The sequence below is a fragment of the Tamandua tetradactyla genome, chromosome 21 (genome assembly GCF_023851605.1).
Source record: "Tamandua tetradactyla isolate mTamTet1 chromosome 21, mTamTet1.pri, whole genome shotgun sequence".
NCBI lineage: Eukaryota > Metazoa > Chordata > Mammalia > Pilosa > Myrmecophagidae > Tamandua > Tamandua tetradactyla.
Window position 1 is genome coordinate 31,259,781 of NC_135347.1, and position 22,191 is coordinate 31,281,971.

The 22,191-nt window shown below is 34.8% G+C and overlaps 1 pseudogene; it reads right to left on the reverse strand.

The window, feature by feature from the left end:
- Nucleotides 1-12,882, reverse strand: part of LOC143665180 (small ribosomal subunit protein eS8-like) — a 51,430-nt pseudogene extending 38,548 nt beyond the window's left edge.
- Between the last annotated feature and the right edge of the window lie 9,309 nt (nucleotides 12,883-22,191).

Genomic DNA, 22,191 nt, shown 5'->3' on the forward strand with positions numbered 1-22,191 from the left:
GACATAGATGCATTTTAGGAAGTTTATTGTGTATTGTGTAAAGAACCATATAAAACCAATGCAAACATACTCTAAATATTTCAGTAAAATCCTAGAAGAAAGTAAGAAAGGGTTATTCACATTCTTAGGCAAACAACTAGGATGCAACCAAACACATCTAGACACCTGGTACTGAACCAGTAAAATTCTAAAACCAACCATATCTATAAAAAGACTTTTAGAAATCCGCTAGACCATAAAAAACCTGTGATCCATTGACCTAGAATTAGTATGTTCCAGAAAATAAACTGTTTAATTGGCTGGTCCTGTTATAATTGCTTAGGAAGTGTGTGCATGTGCATGTGTGTGTTTCTGTGTAAAATGGGGGATGTATATAGAAATCATATAAAGAGTGAAAATTATAAGGAAGAATAAGCAAGTAAAAGCAAAGAGAATGCTACTGTTTACAGTTTGTAGGCAAATATCAGAATTCTTTATCCTACATGGGCTCATATTATGTGTGTGTGTGTGTGTGTGTGTGTGTGTGTGCGCGCCTGTATGTGTTTTCCTTGATAAAAAAACTTCATTTTTCTCCTCTGGCATATTTCCAGCAACTTGGTTAATAAGACAAACTCCAATTCCCAATTAAGTGTCAGTCATGAAAAAAGCGAAAGACAAAGGAATTTTAGGGTAATGAAAAAGTCCAAAAATCTGGACAGGCAAATGACTATAATTAAGTAATGTATATCCAAAAATCTTCTAGGTAAATAGAATACTTCACTTTATACCTATAGTTTGCCTGTAAGAGTATGGAGCCCTAAAATCTTACCATCTAATTCTCTGCTTTATTAATGCCTTTATAGTATTTATCAACTATTTATTTGGAATCAATCTTTCTTCTTGATTTTCTTGACACTGATTTTTTTTTCCTTCTGATTGTTTTCTTTTACCTGACCTTTTCCTTCTTCCTTTTACTTCCCTCAAAATACAGCTCAAATGGGAAACATACTTTTTTCTCTTGCTCATTAGATCTTATACTTCTTTATTAGAGTATGGCTAAATGCACCCTCAATAAATCTGAAAATATCTATAGAGTAAGACCCATATTTTGCCCTCTTTTTTATTCCATGTATTCCTTTGCACTATTTTGTAAAATTATATTTGATGATTTAGTATGATTCCTAGTGTAACTCAAAGGTTTATGAAACAAATTCAGAGGATTTTCATATCTAAAAACAAATCATCTATGTTTCTAGATATTGTTCATCTAATAAGTAAATAGTGATAGTTCATTTTTGTTGCAATTTGAATTATTCCAAATGTGGAAGAGTTGGAGAATATCTTCTTATGCTTGTTAGTTCTAGGGTTTTTTCTTCTGCAAATTTTCATCTCCTTTGCTAATCTCTTTTGCTATATTTCTACTTATGTCATTTGGCAAGAAGTCTTTGGGCATCCACCGTATGTCAGTTTTAGACATTGAAAATATCCTTTCTCAACCTATTTTTATGAGACTTGTTCACATTCATTAATAAAAATTCAAGCAATGGATCAATAAGAGGATAAGTAATTGCCCGGATACTTACTTAAAGATGGAGGCTATTTCTTGTTGACTGCTATATATTGCCATTTTACACAGAGTGAGGCATAAAGTAGATACCCCATAATATACATTTTGCATATATTAAGTTGTGAATTACAAGGGAAAGCATACATCAAGCCAAGCAAGAGGGTCGATGCCCTGGGATCTGTGGTTCAAGGACCTCACTGCTGCTTTCTTATAGTTGGTTCTCTTCCCCCGGGTGAGAAGTCCTTATGGCCAAGGTGACCGCTAAGCCTGAGAACATGGTCCTCTTCAAGACCATATTTTGTCATCTGTGAGCTTGGAATTCCCTGTGTAAATTATTCCAAGTCCACTTTCAGGGCCTAAGCAGGCATCTTCCCTAAGGCCATCTTTCTAAAGAGGTTGTGGCACAGATGAGAGCACACCTAATTTTAAGGAGTGACCACTCAGGGGTATGTGTATAGAGCTTGGATAGGAGGCCTTCACAGAGTAAGATGAGACTGGGAGAGTAATGAAAAGGGTATGGGCCTAGGTTAGGGGCCAGGAGCTAAGAACTTGCTATTTCCATACCACCATTTCTATTATGAAAATCTGAGGAATTCTAAGAACTCCAAATCCTAACCTTTATTCTATTTCTAGACCGTTATGAAGATATATGTATATTTATCTAAAACATTTAAGGAAAAGATAACTCTGATATCATGCAAATTCAGAAAATAAAGAAAATAACACTTAATAAAGTTTTATAAGGACAGCATAAACATGATGTGAAAATGAAACACAGACTTAAGATAAAAGGAAATTGCAGGATAATATACTTCCCCCAAAGGTGAAGCTTAGAAGCTTAGAGAGGAGACCTGTGGCACTCAGTTTTGAGGATGTGCTACTCGGCTGGCACTGGTGTCTCTGAGATCAAGAAGGGCCAGAAAGATTGGGAGCACGGGTTGTTGCTACTGAGGTGCAAACTCCTCTCAGAGGAAGGTCCTCACCTGAGAAGGGGGCACTGCCACTAACAGAAGGAACTGCTGCCACTGTGGAGACACTGGGATGCTGTTTATCAGAACTTCAAGCTTTCAGGAAGACAAAAAAAAAATTGTAATGTATAGTCCCTCCTTCCTTGTAGTTTTCCTTTAGTGGCCCCTATTGGCAGAACTTAACAGGGACACAGGAGAAATGCAGTTTGCAAAATCCAAGGGTGGATCTGTAACTGAAATGCAACAACTTAATAACTGACATAACATGCTGAGAAAAAATAATAGCCACAATGATATTGAATAAAGAACAAAGTTGGGTACTTAAGCTAATTGAAGAAAAGACTTATAAAACTACATAACTAAAGATGTGTGGTATTGTTGTAGGGCTAGATATTTAGACCCTTTGTACAGGATAGAGAGAATAAACCCACATGTACATGGTACATTGTTTGGATTAAATGTATGAAAAAAGTTGACCTTCATACTTTACAGGAAAGTAACAGAAAGGATCATATACCTGAACCTAAAATCTAAAACAATAAGGATTCTAGAAGAAAATATAGATTAATATTTTCAAAACTTAGGAAGGGCAAAGATTTCTTAAATAGCATAAAAATGCAGTAGCTATAAAATTAAAAAGAAAATAGTTATTGGACTTCTTTGAATTTAAAATTTTGCCTTACCAATAGGCTCTGTTAAAAAAAAATGAAAAAAAAATTTAAAAAAATGAAAAGGTAAACCACAAACTGGAAAAGCATGTGTGAAATACATATATCTGACAAAGGACTATTAATCATAATATATAATGAAATATTGCACAAAACAAAAAGACTAGAAGAGAAAATTCACAACAGATGATGCGAAGTTGGCCAATAAATACAGGAGAGGTACTCAACAATATCAGTCATGAGGAAAATGTGAATGAAAATCTAAGTGAGGTAGCCTTGCACATCCATTAGCTTGGCAAAAATTTAACAGATCTATAACTCCAAATTTTGGTGAAGATGTAGATCAACTGGAACTCTCAAACTTAGGAATTTCCAAACTTTGGAATATTGTTTGGTGTGTTCTTAAAAAGTTAAACATAAATCAATCTTATGAACCAGAAATTCCATCCCCAAAGATATAGCTAAAAAATATAAAATCCTGTATCCACCATAAAAACTTGCAAACATATTTATAGTTGCTTTAGTCATAATAGTTGTAAACTTGAAACAACTCAATTGTCCATCAACAGAAGATAATTAACAATAATTATAGTAGAAGCAAACAGGGATCTCTTCTTACCAGTATAAAGAAAAAAATGACTGATACATGCAACAACGTGGGTGATTCACAAAAACATAATGTTGACTGAAAGAATTAAAACACAAAATAAAACATATATTTCATTTCATTCATATAATGTTCATGAACAGGCAAAATGAATTCATGGTGATAGAAATCAGTCTTGACCTATAGTCGGGAGTGGAAATTAACTGGTGGGGCATGAGAGAATTTTTTGGGGTGACAAAAATATTTGATATCTTAATTGGGAATTCAATACAATTTGTTAAAAACTAATTGATGCTTAAGATCTGCGCATTTCACTGCATGTGAATTTTATCTTAATTTAAAAAAATAGAAAGATAGCAGGATAGAATTCAAAGTATAAACCCATCTTTTTAAAATTCTTATCCATGCTGGTAAGAATACTTCTGCTTCACAAGAAAAATATTTTCTTATTAGCTTATGTTCCTATTTAAAAACAGATGATGGCAATTGGATTTTATGAAAGGACAGTTCTATGCATGAAAATATATATAATATTATATTATCCAATTATGTGTCGGAAAAGAGAGTGGAAAAAGTAAGAATAATGTGGACATTTGAGTTAGCTCAGTTGTTCCAATTTTATTCCACTTTCCTCTTGCTTCATCCTGAGGTTGAGATCTGAGAATCAAGCATATACAGACCACTTTTAGCAGTTTGAAAAAGGGGTGCAGAGTCACACAAATAGCAGGAAGCAGCACTAAATGAGATAATAATCTAGTCAATAAATGACCAAAGATCTATAACAGACCAGCAGAAGTCACAGGCAAACTTCCAGTAACCATTTCCTTTGTGTGAATTTGCATCTTCAAGGAGTATTTTCTTACAAGAAGTCACTGTCTCCTTTTGCCCTCCACTTCCAAAGACACAGTATTAAATCCATCTAATGCTCAGAAATAAAGTGCATGGACACTTACCATATATTTACTGATAGTACAATCGATTTGAGAATATAAAATGGCCATTTAGCCTTTTCTCATTATCATTTCTTCCTTCAAATAACCATGGCAGGGTCCTACACCCTGGAAAGAAAGTGTGGAAAACTTATTTACCATTGAATATCAATCACATCCAAGATCAGCTAATTTAAATCATTAATGCCCTGCTACAATTCTCACAACACTCTAAAGCATCTCCTATATAGCAAGATCCCTAAAAAAACAACCATGTGAAAAGACATCTAAAAACTCAACAAAGACATGCATGCATTATCAAATTTCAGCAAATAAAAGATTTCTAGATACTAACAACTTGTAGTTTAGCTAAAGATGTCTAACTGCAAGGTGATTCTGTTGCAGCTTGGAGGCAAAATCCTAGGCCCTGAAAAACTTCTCTGGTTTAATCTATGAATACTAGTATTTCCTCAAAAAATTCAATTATTTTTTAAGGGACATAATTTTTATTGTCGAGTTGTTTGTTGTGCTTTGTTTCAGGTATTAAAATTGGAGATGGCACAGAATCATAGCAGGCATGCATCCTTGTGCTCAGAAGGGGGAAGTGTGATAAAATACAGTTCCCAGCAGAAAGGGACAGTGGTCATAATTGATTGAAGTTAAAATTTATTACTTCTGCAAATTTTATAAAAACACATGACTGCATCTGTGAAGAAGCCCATGCAATTGGTGGGGAGGGGTCCTGATAAAACTTTATGATGAATCTGCCTCTATGGACAATTTTATCTTCCTCTGATTTACTTTTGTTGAATACTTCATATTATCACTTCTTGTTACATGCAAAAATAAATTCTTGAAGGAAATAGTGGAATGAATATTTAGCACATGCAGTTACTTAATTCATTTAAGAATCTTCCCAAAATAAGCTAAAGGAAGCATCACAAATATATATCATGCTAAGATAACAGAGAAAAATATTTAAAACTTGGCAAATCAATTAAAGGTACTTTAACTTGTGCCTTTATTTTCATTATGAATTAATCAAAACAACATATGTTTGATGCTGAGTAAATAACAGATTGAATTACACTTCCAAAAAATTAATTTCCCCCGTGAGAAACTGAGATCTTCTATCTTCTATTTAACAGCAATAATTAAGCTTTAAGTAAACCTCATGTAAGTTGTTATGTTGATATTGTATAAAAATTTACCTCCTAATTATTTATTTGAAAACGAATGTAAAGAAAACATTTATACCTTTTAGAAACACCTGTGTATTTCTTGGCTCTAAATATCTCTTTTTAAAAATAAAATTAGATGAAAAATCTCTATTATACTGATGCTAAATACATATTTAAATTCAGTTAACATATATGTATACTTAAATTATTCTAAGCATGAACAAAATTCTTTTACATGCATAATTTTAATTATTTTAGGAATTTTAACAACTGATGACCATGGTGTAATAGGATGTTTACTAGGTTACTTATTCTTTTGTATGATGAATAAATCTAACCAGTATACCCAGATTTAATTCCTCAGTAGAAGTACCCTCAGAACTTCTTTTACATTTTCATCAATAAAGAAGTAGAGATGGTTTAATTGCCCACCAAAAAGACATACTTCTTCTTCCACAGTTTAGATTTCCTGTTAAGCAGGAACATATTTGCAGCCCTTCCTACATCTGAAAAGGTTTTTAAAAATAGATCTTCAAAAGGAATATGATCAGCTGGACTGAGTGATATCCAAGGCCTTAGGAGAGATCCAAGGTTGAAAAATATCAAGTCTTTGATCATTATGTGGAATAAAGCCACCAGTGAGACACAAATATGTACATTAGCTATTAGATTATTGAAGGATGTCTTGTTCTAATTTTAAAAATAGTTTTATTTGGAATAAACTAAGGTGAGGTTAGGGTACTGGATTAGATTAAGTCAAAATCCCTTCCTTAATACGAAAAGGTATTGATTCTCAAAAAAATGAATTCAGTGGCATATTTTCATGATAAACAGCTATTTTCAGTGTTCTATTTATGTAAACATTTTGCAGAGAAATATACAAGAAAGTCTATCCTGAAATATACTCAAGATTCAATAAGAGGCCCTTTGTCAAACATTGAAAAAAAAAGACTATATCTTTGTACAGTAACTGATATGTACTGTGTACCTACCATACACTAGGGCTAATGCCAAGCACTTTATAGACATTTCCTTATTAATTGGTTGAAACAGCGTTATTAGGAGGTGGGACAAGATGGCAATGTAGGAAGGAGTGGAATTTAGTTTGTCCTCTAGAGCACCTGGAAAATAGGCAGGAACTGTCTGGAACAACTGCTCAGGGAACATCTGGGACAGACACGCATCATACACCAGTCTGGAATGGGTGGAAGGGTTGAAATCACAGCACAGAACTTTAAGTTCCCAAACTGCAGAGACTAGACTCCCCCGTCCCCATCCCCAGCCCTGGCATGGCAGGCTGTTGGAGACACTTACCTGTGGGAAAAAGAAGGCCTCTATTAGAATCAAGGAAAGGTAGTTCATCCGACTCCCACTGTGGTTTTAATTAATAAATTTGGACTACTGAATACAAGCTCTGAGCACAGATAAAACCAACAGGCAAGTGAAGGTGAGAATTCTCTCAAGGACCTATCTTCCCCAAGAAAAGGGTGTGTGTGGCTCAGCTCAGATAGTGGCCCTCCTTCAGAAAATTCAGACTTTGGGGGCTGGTAATCAGAAACAGCTTCAGCTGGCCTTCCATGTCAGCCCGTGTCTTAACCACACCCCTAACAGGGACAGGGTCCACTGAAAATTAAAGGGCTGAGAGCATCACACCACTTTTGCCAGTGGGGACCTGTGGGCTGATAAACCCCACCTGCTGGGCAGGACACCAAAAGCACAGGGTCTAGAGGCTTCACAGGGAAGCCTGATCCTGGTTACATCCTCCTCCTGAAACGTGGTACTGTCTTATCAGGGAAAATCTAATGCGGGCTAATCATAGCTGGGGAAACGCTCATAAAAAGAAGACTCTGTGCCAGTCTGAAAGGATGTAAGTACCCTAGAAAAGCCATGTTTTAATTCTAATCCCATTTTGTAAAGACAGCTGTTTCTTCTAATCCCTATTCAGCACTGTATGCTTGAAATTTTAATTATATCATCTCCTTGGAGATGTGAGTCAATCAAGAGTGTCTGTTAAACTGGATTAGGTGGAGACGTGTCTCTACCCATTCCTGGCAGGTCTTGATTAGTTTACTGGCATGCTATAAAAGAGGAAACATTTTGGAGAAAGCAGGAGATTCAGAGAGAGCAGAGAGGAATGACAGAGCCACAAGAAAGCCGCAACAGAGAACGCTGCAGAACCATGAAGCAGAGAGTCCACCAGCCAGTGACCTTCAGAGGTGAAGACGGAAGATGCTTCCCGGGGAGCTGGAGAGGAGACCAGCAGATAATGTCATGTTCACCCTGTGTCTTTGCAGCCGAGAGAGAAACCCTGACCGTACTTGTAATCACATTGCATTCAGCCAGATAATTTAGGATAATCTTCCTATTTTAAGTTCATCTAATAAGTAAACTTAATCAATGGGCACCTTTAATTCCCCTTTGTCAAGGAATTTAAGCATATTCAGAGGTTAGGATGTAGACATTTTAGGGGAGCCATTATTCTGCCAACTATGCTTCCCAAATCATACATAGAACTCCATAAACTATGTGCAATATTGGTGATATTCTGTGAAATGATTCTAATAGATCTTCCAGATTTGGTGCTGGAAAACATAATAGTTACCTCTTGATTATCTGTGTGTAAACTATCTTCAAGTATATTTTAGCCATTGTGAAATAAGTTGGAAAACTTATTTCACACCAACTCTTTTCTCTCCTGACAAATGTAAAAAGGAGGAGGAGCAAAAGATGCTCTTATAGCAATCTATAGGAGGTAGATTATAGGGCTGTTTTCAGCTCCAATAAAGTGCTATTTCTGAGGGAAAAAATCATCAGGGTTCATTTTTCTCACGTCACATCTGAAGTATTCATGTAGGTACTCTCCTACCATGCAGTTCAAGCAAATATAAACATAACCAGCAGGGACACCTGCATAAATAAAAACAGAAAAGCCCATATCATGGAAAGATGGGCACAAAGGGAGTATAAGTTTTTATGTTGTTTCCATGCTGAAAGAGAGGAATGGGATTTGTGGAAATATATTATGCCATCACAAAAGTTTCAAGTTGTCTTCATAAAAGAAAGTGTCATTTGTGTAGTTCTACTTTACTTTACATTAACTAAAAATGTAAGAGGGTTTAAGGTTTTAAAAAACAAGTTGTCAAATGAAGCATAAGAGGACATAAGAAGATAGCTGCATATTCAGAAATCATTCCCCCGCCTATGTATTGAATATGTGTTTATTATATATACTCAATGCTTTATACATTCTAAATTAGGTATTATATTGACGTGCTTCATTCAAGGAGGAGCAATAATTGCCTCTACAAAATTGAAAATAAATTTGGAACAAGCTCTCTGGTTCTGAGCATGTAAACAAGCATGCTCAAACTAACTATATGCTCTTGAACTACCACATAACTTCTGTGCCCTCCATTTCCTATAGACACTTCACTGGTTCTCAAATACTAGCATTCAGAAGGTTCACCAAGAAAGCTTTTAATAACCCTGTGTGATGGTTAGATTCTGGTGTTAATTTGACCAGGTGATGACATTCAGTTGTCTGGGCAAGTAGGCATTGCCCTAGCCATTGCTGCAAGTATATTTCGTGGCTGGTTGATGATTATTAAATCATCAGTCAGTTGATTGCAACTGTGGCTGATTACATCTGTGATCAACTAAGGAGTGTCTCCCACAGTGAGATGATCTAATCAGTTGAGGACATTTAAGTAAGAGAGACTCATTGCTTCTTCAGCCAATGAGCCTCTCCTGTGGAGTTCTTCCAGACACTTCCTTGGAGCTGCCAGCTTTACAGCCTGCACTTTTTGGACTCTTGAATTCCCACTATTGTATACAATACCTTATAAATCTCATATTAACAGATATATCCTGTTATGTATATATCTGACTAACAGACCCTGATTACTGGTCCCTAACCCTAGAGTTTTATTTCAATAGTTATGCAGTGGGGTGCAAAATGTTTTATTTCTAACAAGTGTTCAGGTGATGCTGATGCTGATGAATCAGAGCTAGACTTTGAGAATCATAGAACTAAATTAATAATATTTCTTTGGGGGATTGTAAAGGATATCAGAATCGCTACATGTATGTTCTCCTCCTCTCTCATTCTTTCCCTTCCTCCTTCCTCCAAGTGACAGATATGGTCAGTCATATCCTGCTGAGCATCAGTGGGTAACAAGATCATTTCAGTCCCATAATTCTTTTTTTTTTTTTTAACTTTTTTTATTGTATAGTTTAACATATATACAAAGCAAAGGAACAAAAAAGCAATAGATTTTAAAGCACTCTTCAGAAAGTGGTTACAGGACAGATCCCAGAGTTTGTCATGGGCTACCATATGATCCTCTCCTATTTCTCCTTTTAGTTGCTCCAGAATGTAGGAGGGCAGAGGGCTTAGATACCTTTATATCATCACACTGGACTTTTTTTCCCTTCTTTTTTTTTTGTGAACAATAACATATGTACAAAAAAGCTATAAATTTCAAAGCACAGTGCCACAATTAGTTGTAGAACATATTTCAGGCTTTGACATGGGTTACAAACTCACAATTTTAGGTTTTTACTTCTAGCTGCTCTAAGATACTGGAGACTAAAAGAGCTATCAATTTAATGATTCAGTATTCATATTCATTTAAGTCCTATCTTTTAAGTATAATTCCACCATCACCTTTGATCTTTCCATACCTCTCTTTGGGGTTGTTTGGCTATGGCAATTCTAAATTTTTGATGTTGAAAGGGTCTGTCACTAATATGGAGTAGGGAGTTGGAAATATCTGATGTTCTGGAGAGGCTGGAGACCCTTCTGGAGGTTATAGGCTTCTGGCAAGTTACTCTAGTGCCTGAACCCTTGTGGAATCTTATATATTGCCCCAGGTGTTCTTTAGGATTGGCTGGAATGGTCCTGATTGGGGGTTGGCAGGTTATGATAGGTAGCAAGGTCTACTTGAGGCTTACGTAAGAGTATCCTCCAGAGTAGCGTCTCAACTCTATTTGAACTCTCTTTGCCACTGATACTTTATTAATTTCACTTCTTTTCCCCTTTTTGGTCAGGATGGAATTGTTGATTCCATGATGTCAGACCTGGATTCATCCCTGGGAGTCCTCTCCCACATCGCCAGGGAGACTTTCACCCCTAGATGTCATGTCCCACGTAGGGGGGAGGGCAATGATTTCACTTGCAGAGTTGAGTCCCATAATTATTTAAATCTATGCTCACTCTTAAATTAGATATATAAAATAAATTTCATCTATAAGAATGTATAAAATATATTTCATCTATAAGAATAAAAAGAAACAAATCCCTATTGCTTTTAGTTGTTACCATGTGCCTTGAACTAAGTAGATGTTGTACGAGGCAGAAAAAAAATGAAAAAATTATAAGGATTTTACTGAGAAAATGTTAATAATAAATGACTTAAGCCCATTAGGACAACAAATATAAGACTGATGGAAGAGAAGCAGAAAAAAAAGATTTTAGAGCAAGTAAGGAAATCTAGTTTATCTCCCTTACAAAAAAAAAGTGTGACAAATAAGGGTTATTTCCTAAAAACTCTGGAAGTTCCAACTGAAATGGGCAACCAACTGATAGAATACAGAAAATCTCTTATAAACAACTTAAATTGCACTGTATAAATGGCAATAACCACCAGGATAAGAACACTGCAAATGAAATGCACTGAATACCCGCAAATCCTCATCTTAGCTCCAGAAGATGTGGTCTCTGTGACAGCTCCTTGGCAATTGCTCATCTGCAACGCATTAGCCCTGTGAGAAATGAGTCTCCATGGAGCACATAATGGTGTGCAGAGCTGTGGTAAATCAATCCCCTTGATTAAGTGACTGCCTTACAGTCTGTGGGGCATCTAGCTTTGTGGAGAGAACCAAAGTTCCTAAGCTTCTACAACTTCTTAAGGTCAAAAATATAAAAATAGTCCCCTAATTACTGAGTAACGCTTGAAAAAAAACATTTTATTTCTTTCGAGGGCACAAATCTTGTTTTGTAGTTTAGTTTAGTTTTCCTATGTAGGCAAGAAGGCATTAATGAAAACATTGTAAACAAGGTGAATCCAATTGGATGTCATCCCTAATGAATTTCTTTTCTAATGAATTTTACAAATAAGACTTTTGTAGATTTCCTCTGCGTTCCATGGCAGCTTCTCATTATCACCTTTCTGTTGTTATAGAGTCATCCCAGTAGCAAAATACTCTGCTAAAGAAGCAGGTCAAAACAAATGAATGCGTGAGAAATTCTTCATTTTTTAATTACAAATGTAGAAAATTTATTTATGTAGACGTTTGGACAAAAGTACTGCGTGCGCATCTCAGGGAACTCGCTAGCTACTTCAGGACCACTGTATGTTCCCTACAATTTCCCCCAGCTCCTATGAATGTGTTGGTGCTATGAATGGAAATAAAGCAGTAGGGAAAACATGGCGCCTCTCAAATTTAGATCGTCTGAATAAAGAAGTGTAAATGTCCTTAGGGAAGAAAAAGGCTCTGTGGAAATCAAGTGATAAAACTTTACAAAAGCTGTCTAATTTGTGCAGTAATTAATGTGATACTTAAATAACATGACAAGAATCAATCAAAGAAAGCACTTGCATGATAGGGAATAAATGTCTATGGGACTTGATGTAGATCATGAGTGAACCAAATGGTCTCATGTGCCGTCTTCCAATAATTTCACCCTAATAGCTTTGTGAATGGTGCACACTATGAAAGCAGAATTAAAGCCTCTTGTGAAGGGAAGAAGGAAACCTAATGTGCCCAGAATAATTTATAATTGAATAAAATATAATATTAATACATAATTTTAGTGGCTAGCTTCCCCGAGGATTCCCTTTAAAGGCTCCTTTGGCCATTTCTGGAACTCAACAAGGGTCTGACCCTATTACAGGAAAATCTAATCATACTTTTACACTCTGGGCTTCTTGTTTGGTGTCTACAGTTTCTTGGCAGTAACATTTTGCTTCTGCCCTCGCCATTGTTGCTACTGTCCATGAGGAAAATGCCTGTGGCTGCATCAGTGGTTGTTTTGAATGTGTTTTGTATACTTGGCAACAGCATTGACATCTTAGACACAATAGATTTATTTATTATGGAAATTTCCTGAGAGAAAAGTAGAGTGCATTATTCTTACAAAACGGATATTACACTATAGTGTTCTGAGAGAGGGGATTAAATTGTCTTTGGGAAATTGGGCTTTATCTAATTTGACAAAAGTAATTTAGATGCTAAAGGGAGCTCTTCTTTCCCCCATAGGATGTTTCCTAGACTGAAAATCTTTTGTGTACTAACCAAAGTTTTTGTTGTATTGCTGGAACCATTTTGGCTCTCAAGGAAATGGTATAATGTGTCAATTTATTTGATATCTGTGTTATTTGGCCTGATTTCTTTATCTTAAATCTTACATTCTTTAATAAAAACAATTCCTTCAGCTTCAGTTATCTGGCCCACTTTCTATAGGAATAGGGGTTTTTCATTGAAACTTGCAGCAGATATCAGCATTCCATCTCTCTATCTCTTCTGGAAGAACCCACATGCTAAAAATTTTCCTTAAGTCTTTCTCCCACATTACTATCATATATATAAAGGCATTCAATGACCTCTCTGGGTGTCTGAATCACAACTGAGTTCAATTGGAAATCAACTCCCTATACTTTTTTTTAACCTGACAACTTTTGAACTCTTTCCTACCCAACCTCTATCACATCTTGTCTTTTCTGCATGGAAATCTCAATTGCATTGTTAAACATTCAACTTTCATTGTTCTTCGATATACTGTCTCTTCTTCTGGACATCCTGTTACCACAAATATTTTATAAGTCCAAGCATTTATTTCCAGCTCTTTCGGTTTGCTGAATCTGCCAGAATGCAATATACTTGGAATCAGTTGGCTTTTATAATGGGAATTTACTAGCTTGCAAATTTACAGTTGCAAGGCTGAGAAAATGTCCAAATTAAGGCATCAGCAGGATGATACGCTCTCTGAAGAAAGCCTGGGGACATCTGGGGCACCTCTGTCACATAAGAAGGCACTTGGCCAGTATCTGCTGGTCTTTCTTTCTAGGTTTTTCTTGCTTTCAACTTCTGGCTTCACTGGCTTCCTTTCTCAGTTTATGGATGTGTCGTTGTCTTTCAGCTTCTCTCGAGTTTCCCTGAGAACCCTGGACTTTTTCTGTGTGACCTTTATTCTCTTATAAAGGACTCCAGTAAGGGGATTAAGAACCCACTTTGAATGGGATGGGTTATATCTCAACTGAAATAGCTTCATCAAAAGTTTTCACCTACAACAGGTCTCACCTGCACCCACAGGAATGGATTAAAAGTACATAGCCTTTTCTGGGGTACATGACAGCTTCAAACTACCACACTAGCATACCATTTATTAAGATTAAATATCGAACACCTCTGAAGATTGCATTTTTGAGGGCTGCAGGGAGATATATTTATGTACTTAAGAAGATGAAACTGAGAAGACTGTTCCTGATTGTCATGTGGGGAAATAAGCTAAATGGTTTGAACAAAGTAAGAAACAAACACAATTATTTCTCCACTATACAGCAGCTTAGCAAGGCTGAATCCAGAACACAGAGACAAAGGAAAATGTATGTTTCCAAGTTTTTACTGCATTAGTAAGGAAATGTGGCAAAGAGACTACAAAAGATTAACAATAAAGATAATTCAAAAGTGTGGCTTTCTTGATCCAATCTAAAGTAAAAAAAAAAAAACACAGTCATTATTTTGTATCATTATGCTGAATTTATATAAATATCTCAATTAGAATTATAACTATAGATAATTTTTACTAAATGCCTACATATGAACTTTTCAGTGCCTGCTATGTTTCCATTCATGTTCCTCTATGAAAGTTGTTGGTATAATGGAAAAAAAACAAGTCAGTTTGGAAAGACACACTTGAAGTTCTTAAAACATATTGGATATTGTTTATGGTTTTCCTTAACATTATCACGCATTGACTAACTAAAACGAAATGTTAAGTATGAACACAGTCGTTTTATGCTTATGACATTGCTGCACAATGTTATTTCAATAATATTTATTTCACATTATGGATTTATATTCTTATTTAACTGCCTATTTTATGATATATGTAATGATATCTTGCTTTATCTGAAAGGTTTTGGGAATAATATTTATTCCTAGTATCAATGAAAGAAATTGCTTTGTTGTTCTTCTATCTCAGTGCTGAATATTAGTAGTAGGTTTTTTGTTTGCAGTTTAATTACGTTTTATTTTATTGGTTGTAAATATTAAGTAGTATGGATATTTCAAATACATATTTAGATTTCTGTACTTTTTTTTTTTTTTTTTTTTTTTGCATAGGCAGGCACGGGGAATCAAACCTGGGTCTCTGGCTTGGTAGGCTAGAGCTCTGCCTGCTGAGCCACCGTGGCCCACCCTCTGTTTTTTTCCCTTAAAAAAAAAAAGAAAGAAAAGATGAAGGAAGGGCAGATGAGCTGGCACATTTGGGAAATGTTCCATCCTTAAATGGACAGGAATGGGCTATTATTCCTCAGAGACTAAGGTAGATATATCAGTTGCTGTTTATCGTCATACTTTTGCAATTATTTATTTCAAACAGTTTCACTTACATTACCTGCCTGCACCAGTGCGTATTTGCATTTGAAACTCCTGTGTTATATAAGCATGAAGAGATTAACAACAAAAAAGAATAAAAATATAAAGCACAAAGAACTGATTTGGATTAGTTTAGTGAAATTTATAAACTTTAGTTTCCTTAACTTTAAAACTGTGGTAATATCAATCTCAAAGGGTATTGTGGGGATTAATTGGCAACATGTATCTAGAAATAGCATAATTAAACTCCAAAAACATACTCACTGCTAATATTAACTGCCAAGAGAGAAGAACAATGGGTAGATTTTTTTCATTGATACTAGGAGTAAATATCACTCCCAAAACCTTTTAGATAAAGCAAGATATCATTGCATATATCATAAAATAGGCAGCTAAAGATGAATACAAACCTGTTATGTGAAATAAACATTATTGAAATAATACTGTGCAACAATGTCATAAAAATTGTATTTATACTTACATTTCATTTTAGTTACCCAAGGCACAATGATGTTAGGGAAAACCATCAACAATATCTAATATTTTTAAAGAACTTCAGTTACGTCTTTCCAAACCAACTTGTTTTTCTTCCTTCTATACCAACAGCTTTCATATGACAAACATGGATAGAAGCATAGCAGGCACTGAAAAGTTCATAGCTAAATACTTAGTAGAAAATAAATATATAGTAGAAAATCTTGGAATGTGACATAACCTAGTAAAATTGAACCTGAGGAAACTAAGACTCAAAAAGATGAAGACATTGATAGAAGTTTGCAAAACTTATTAATGAAAACCCAAGGAACAAATACAGAAATGCTAATTCTCAGTTCAGTGCTCTTTCCAAAAACAGTATATTAGTTGCATCCAAATTTAATTATAAATATATATGTAATTTTCAACTAACAATTCTTCACATGGGTTATTGGACATTATCCTCACCAATAAAATAAAAATAGGCACATGTTTTCTAAAGAGTGCAAATATAAAGACAAGCCATTTACTCCAGTAATTATTGTATTGAATAGTCAAAGTGACGAGAAGGGAGTAAGCTAAGAATATTTGTATCACTGTCATGAGCTCTAAACAGGCATGATTGTGCCATGTTCATCTTTACCTTTCCAGTACCTTCAGTTGGGTCTTACTTTATAAATTGATACATTTGAATGAGTTGGAGAAGAAAGATATAGATAACAATATAAGATGAAATTGGGAGAATATATTTGCACAACACATATGTGATAAAGGTCTTGTTTCCAAAATATACAAAGAACTCTTAAAGCTCAATATAAGAAAACAAATAACCCAATTATCAAAATGAGTGAAATATCTAGACAGACACTTCACCAAAGAAGAAAGGCAGAGGAAAATAAGATTCTGAAAAGATGTTCAACATCATTGGTCTTTAGGAAAATACAAATGATAACAACAATGAGATATCACTGCACATTTATTAGAATAGGTAAACTAAAAAAAATACCAAAGTTGATAATGTTATTTGTCAGAGAAGATGTGGAACATCAAGGCTGTCATTCATAGATTGTTTGGCAAAGCCAAATGTAATTCACTATATGATCCAGCAATCATGCTCCTAGGTATTTATACAAATAATTTGAAGAATTATGTTCACAGGAAAACTATGTGAATATTTACAGAGACTTCATTCATAATCGCCACAAACGGGAAGCAATCAAGACGTCATTCTTGAACAGGTGAATGAATAACAAGCCATTGTATGGCACATTCATACAATGGAATACTACTGAGTGATGTAAAGGAATCAGACATCAAACCATGCATAGACATGGATAAGTTTTTAATAAACATTGCTAAGGGTAGGAAACTAGTCTGAAAAATGTACATATTGTATGTTCCATTGTATAGCACATTCTGGAAAAGGCAAAACCATAGAGACTAAAAAGATTATGGTTTCCAGGGAGGTTGGGAAGAGCGGAGATTAATTAATTAAAGAAGATTATGTTTAGGGTAGCAAAATTACCATCTGAGATACTGCAGTGGTGGATACATGCCATTAGTCATTTGTCAAAGCCAATACGACTTTACAGCACAAGGAATGAATCTAAATGTATGTAAATTAAAATATATATTTTAGGAAGACAGGGATCCCAAGATGGAATGCAGATTGTGACAAAATAGTTTAATATATTACAAATGTATAAAACAACCTTAAGGGGATGGAGAAAACGTGATGACTTATTTAACAAGTGGAGACAGTAAGAATAAGGGCAAAAGGAGCTTCACACAAGCACTGTACTCTAACTGATAAAGTTTTTTTTGATGGGCATACATGTTAACAATTCTGAAACCACTACACATGTACACTGCTATTGGACACTAAGTAAATGTATAGCAGAGGATTTCTCACGGTTGAAATGAGAAGTGAAAGATAATCTAGAGGAGAAGGTTAGAAAGAGCTACCTGGTAATCATTATGAACTCATGTTTGGCTTAATATAGATACAGATAGAATCACATACATAATCCTATTTATAGAAATGTGTATCTACATGGGTTAGTATGTAGACATGTATTTACTTATTCTGTCAGCTGAAAGGATTTAGAAGCAATGACAGCCAAGTAGCAGTGAGCATACCTAGCACCATTCTCCAATAAAAAGAATTTGGGCACTTGGGAATGTGCCTGATTTTAGGACTTGGGGGCAACAAATATTCAAGATGTGATTCAAGTATGTTGTAGTGCTTGAAAGTAAGGAATGATTTTAGAAAGATAAGGTATATAAAAAGAACATAAGGCCAAAAATGGAACAATTTGAGCATTGTGCTGGTTTGAAAGGATACATGCCCCCTAAGAAAAGTCATGTTTTAATATAAATCCTATTTCATAAAGGTAGAATAATCTCTATTCAATACTGTTTGTTTGAAACTGTAATGAGATCATCGCCCTAGGTGATGTGATTTAGTCAAAAATGGTTGCTAAACTGGATTAAGGGACAACATGTCTCCACCCATTTGGGTGGGTCTTGATTAGTTTCTGAAGTCCTATAAAAGAGGAAATACTTTGGAGAATGAGGGATTCAGAGAGATTCAGAGAGAGCAGAACGATGTAGCCATGAGATGCAGAGAGTCCACGAGCCAGCAACCTTTGGAGATGAAGAAGGAAAATGCCTCCTGGGGAGCTTCATGAAACAGGAAGCCAGGAGAAGACACTAGCAGATGATGCCATATTCGCCATGTGCCCTTCCCCCCGAGAGAGAAGCCCTGACTGTGTTCACCATGTGCCTTCTCACTTGAAAAAGAAACCCTGAACTTCATCGGCCTTCTTGAACCAAAGTATCTTTCCCTGGATGCCTTTGATGGGTCATTTCTATAGACTTGTTTTTAGTTGGGACATTTTCTCGGCCTTAGAACTGTAAACTAGCAACTCATTAAATTCCCCTTGTTAAAAGCTGTTCCATTTCTGGTATATTGCATTCTGGCAGCTAGCAAACTAGAACAAGCATGAAATTAGATTATAATCCAAAGTATAAAATAAATACTAAGTGTTCATAGTGATATAAAAAAAGATTGAGTAAATAGATAGGGAAGAAGACAAATTTCCACAAGCTGAAGAATTAGTAGATTCTTCACTTTTAAGGAAAAGGACCATAACTCTACTTCTTAAGTGTGGGATGCACATATTAACTTCTTTCCAAAGAAAGTATGAAAAGGGGAGAAAAAGATTTACTTTATAGTAGAATACCTGAGCCAGATAACTAAAGGTTAACACCATCAGTAATAATTCAAGTGAATAGCATTTACCCTTCATATGATGAAGCAATTTACCCCTGTGATCTTCATCTCCAAAACCCATAATCCAAGCATAAGTATGAGAAAAATACTTGACAAATCCCATAGAGAGACATTCAACAAAATTTCTCACCAGAAACCCTCCAAAGTGCCTAGATCATCAAAAGCAGGGAAAGTATGACTAATTGTCAAAGCCAAGAGAAGCCTAAGAGGACAAGATGACTAGATAAAATGTGGTATCCTAGACTGTATGCTGGAACAGAAAAATTACGTTAAGTTAAAACAAGGAAAAGAACAATTTTAAAACACTAAGAAAATCTAAATAAATTATGGACTTAAAATTATCAACATCAATTCATTAATTGTGCAAATGTTCCACACTAATATAAGGTGTTAATAATAAGGGGAACTATATGTGGTGTATATCAGAACTCTCTGTACTATCTTTGCATTTTTTCTGTAAATATAAATAAATTCTAAAATAAAAAATTTATTAAAAAGCAAACAAACAGTCACAGCCACAACAAACCAAACAATAGAAATCACCAGTAACTCTGGCAGCGTAGATTTACTTGTGTTGGAAATATTTGCCCATTTTTGTTTGATGTCTAATTAGCTTTGTTTGAAACCTGGATGAGATTGGTTCAGATTGTGCAGAGACACTGTAAATGGAGAAGAAAGAATGTAAAAGGCAGGCATGGTACTGTAGTAATTAACCTCTACTACACTATTTGGCATAGGGACAGTCTGATAAGAAGGAAAAGGACTGAAGAGCAGATCTGAAATCTGCCAAAGAATAAGAATCCCAGAAAAATGCAAAATTATCAATACAAAAATCTAAGAAAGATAATATTGCAAAGCGTATTCTGTGGCCTGACCTGTCCTTATACATCATAGTCCAACTAGCATCATATAATAGAAAGCATTATATATTAGAAATACCTAGATTTTAGTGTCATCTCTACTACTTAGTTGATGATATGAAACTATACCTCCCAAAATACTGTTCCTTTATTTCTATAATGGAAATAATTATAGCTACTTTTTTAGAATCAAATTGAATAATGTACATAACTGTTTCAATGATGACTCATAAACAAATGCTATTTTCTTTAATTTCCATCTATAATTCACCCTTGATCCTGCATATGCAGGCTCACAATAGGGGTAAAGGATTGGCTAAGGAAGCATAGTATAGTAATCAGAGTATAATTAAATATTCAAAAATTGATTGATTTGCATGTCTGTGAGCTGGTTTAAACTCTTATAAATAATGAGGTTCAATAGTCTACTGTTACAATTCTACCATGAAGAATGCATACAGAAAAAGGGTGGCTGAAAATTGTGATTTCAGTTTGAGTTGTTACCAGCCTAAAACCATGAGATAAATAGAAACTATGAGTTCCCATCTCTGTAATTTTGCCCTTAATATTTCTCTAATAAAACATCTTTCCAATTTCTTTCTACCAAGTTGTATCAAATGATAAAATGTAAGACATCTCTTTGAAATTCTAAAGTACATAAATAAAGGCAGTTTGCATGCTTTGCATGGTAATGCAGAACCATAAAATTACTGTGACCTGAAACTATGCAAAGAAATCTTAATAATTGTTCAATGACCTTTAAATTGTTTTGTCAAAAGTTTAAAAACTCTCTTACAATCAGTTATAAGTGCAGACAGAAATGGAAAAACAGTAGACCTAATAATATTCATGTAATGCACTATTTTAAAACATTGAGAATTAAAATATTCTTTTTTATTAATTAAAAAAATTAACTAACAACATTTAGAAATCATTCCATTCTACATATACAATCAGTATATTCTATGTCTTTTTAAAAAACTTTTCAAGAGCCCCTGACTTCTTCTAGTATAACTCATGATACAACACAAGCACTTTTCTATGTGTTGGTGAGTTGCAATTCTCCTTCCTAGGTTAAATCTGCTCTACTACTTTATCCTTTGCCCTTTCAAGATGTAAAATGTCTCCAAGAGTTTCTTTCACATTAAGTTTTTTATATTTTACTTCCTCTAGGAGATCTTCATCCTTTTGTTCACAAGTACTTTATACCTTTTTATCTATCTTAATGGTATATACCTTTATATCAAAGATATATATCTATACCTTTGCCTTCACAATTGGCTATTTCTTCTGTAATTCTATTTACATGGATTGAAATTTTACTTCCAGTATTGATCACTTTTCATTTATTTGCTGCACTTTCATCTATGTTGGCCATTTCCCTCATTCAGTTATCCATTTTTGTAAAATGTCACCTGAGTTTTTCTCTGGGTAACAAGGAGTCAGAACTGCATCTATGTATAGATTGAATAATAGATGGGCAATGACCAAATATTGACAGACTTTGAAAGAAGTACCATGACTGATAATTGATCATGATGTAGATCTGTTATTTACCTAGTAATTTTCAGTCTGAAGTACTACAGAAAAGTTAGTACTTTATGCAATTAATTTACTTGTATTTCTGCAGTTACCCTTGATAACTGAAATTTGAACTGTTGTGAGAGGACTGGTATTATTTAAATAAACCATGTACTGGAGAGTAAATCATGTTCCCAATAAAAGTCATGTTCAAGTCTTAATTAGTGTTCTGGTTGTGTGACACACTTCTAAATAGGACATTTGATGTACAAAGTATGAACTCTTTTGTGAATAAGATTTTTGAGGATCTTATTTACACGAGGCCAAATTGAATTAGGTAGGACTTAATGCATAAGATTTGCATTCTTACAAGCAAAGGAAAGTCAATTTGAAGGCAGTTAGAAGAAGCCAGAAATGAGTAGAAGCCAGAAGCAGAGGAAGGCAAAGAAGGAGATTGCAATCACCAGAATGCTACAGACGTGGAGAAAGCATTGCTGTGCCAACACACTGAATTTGAACTTCTAGCTTCCAAAGCTGTGAGC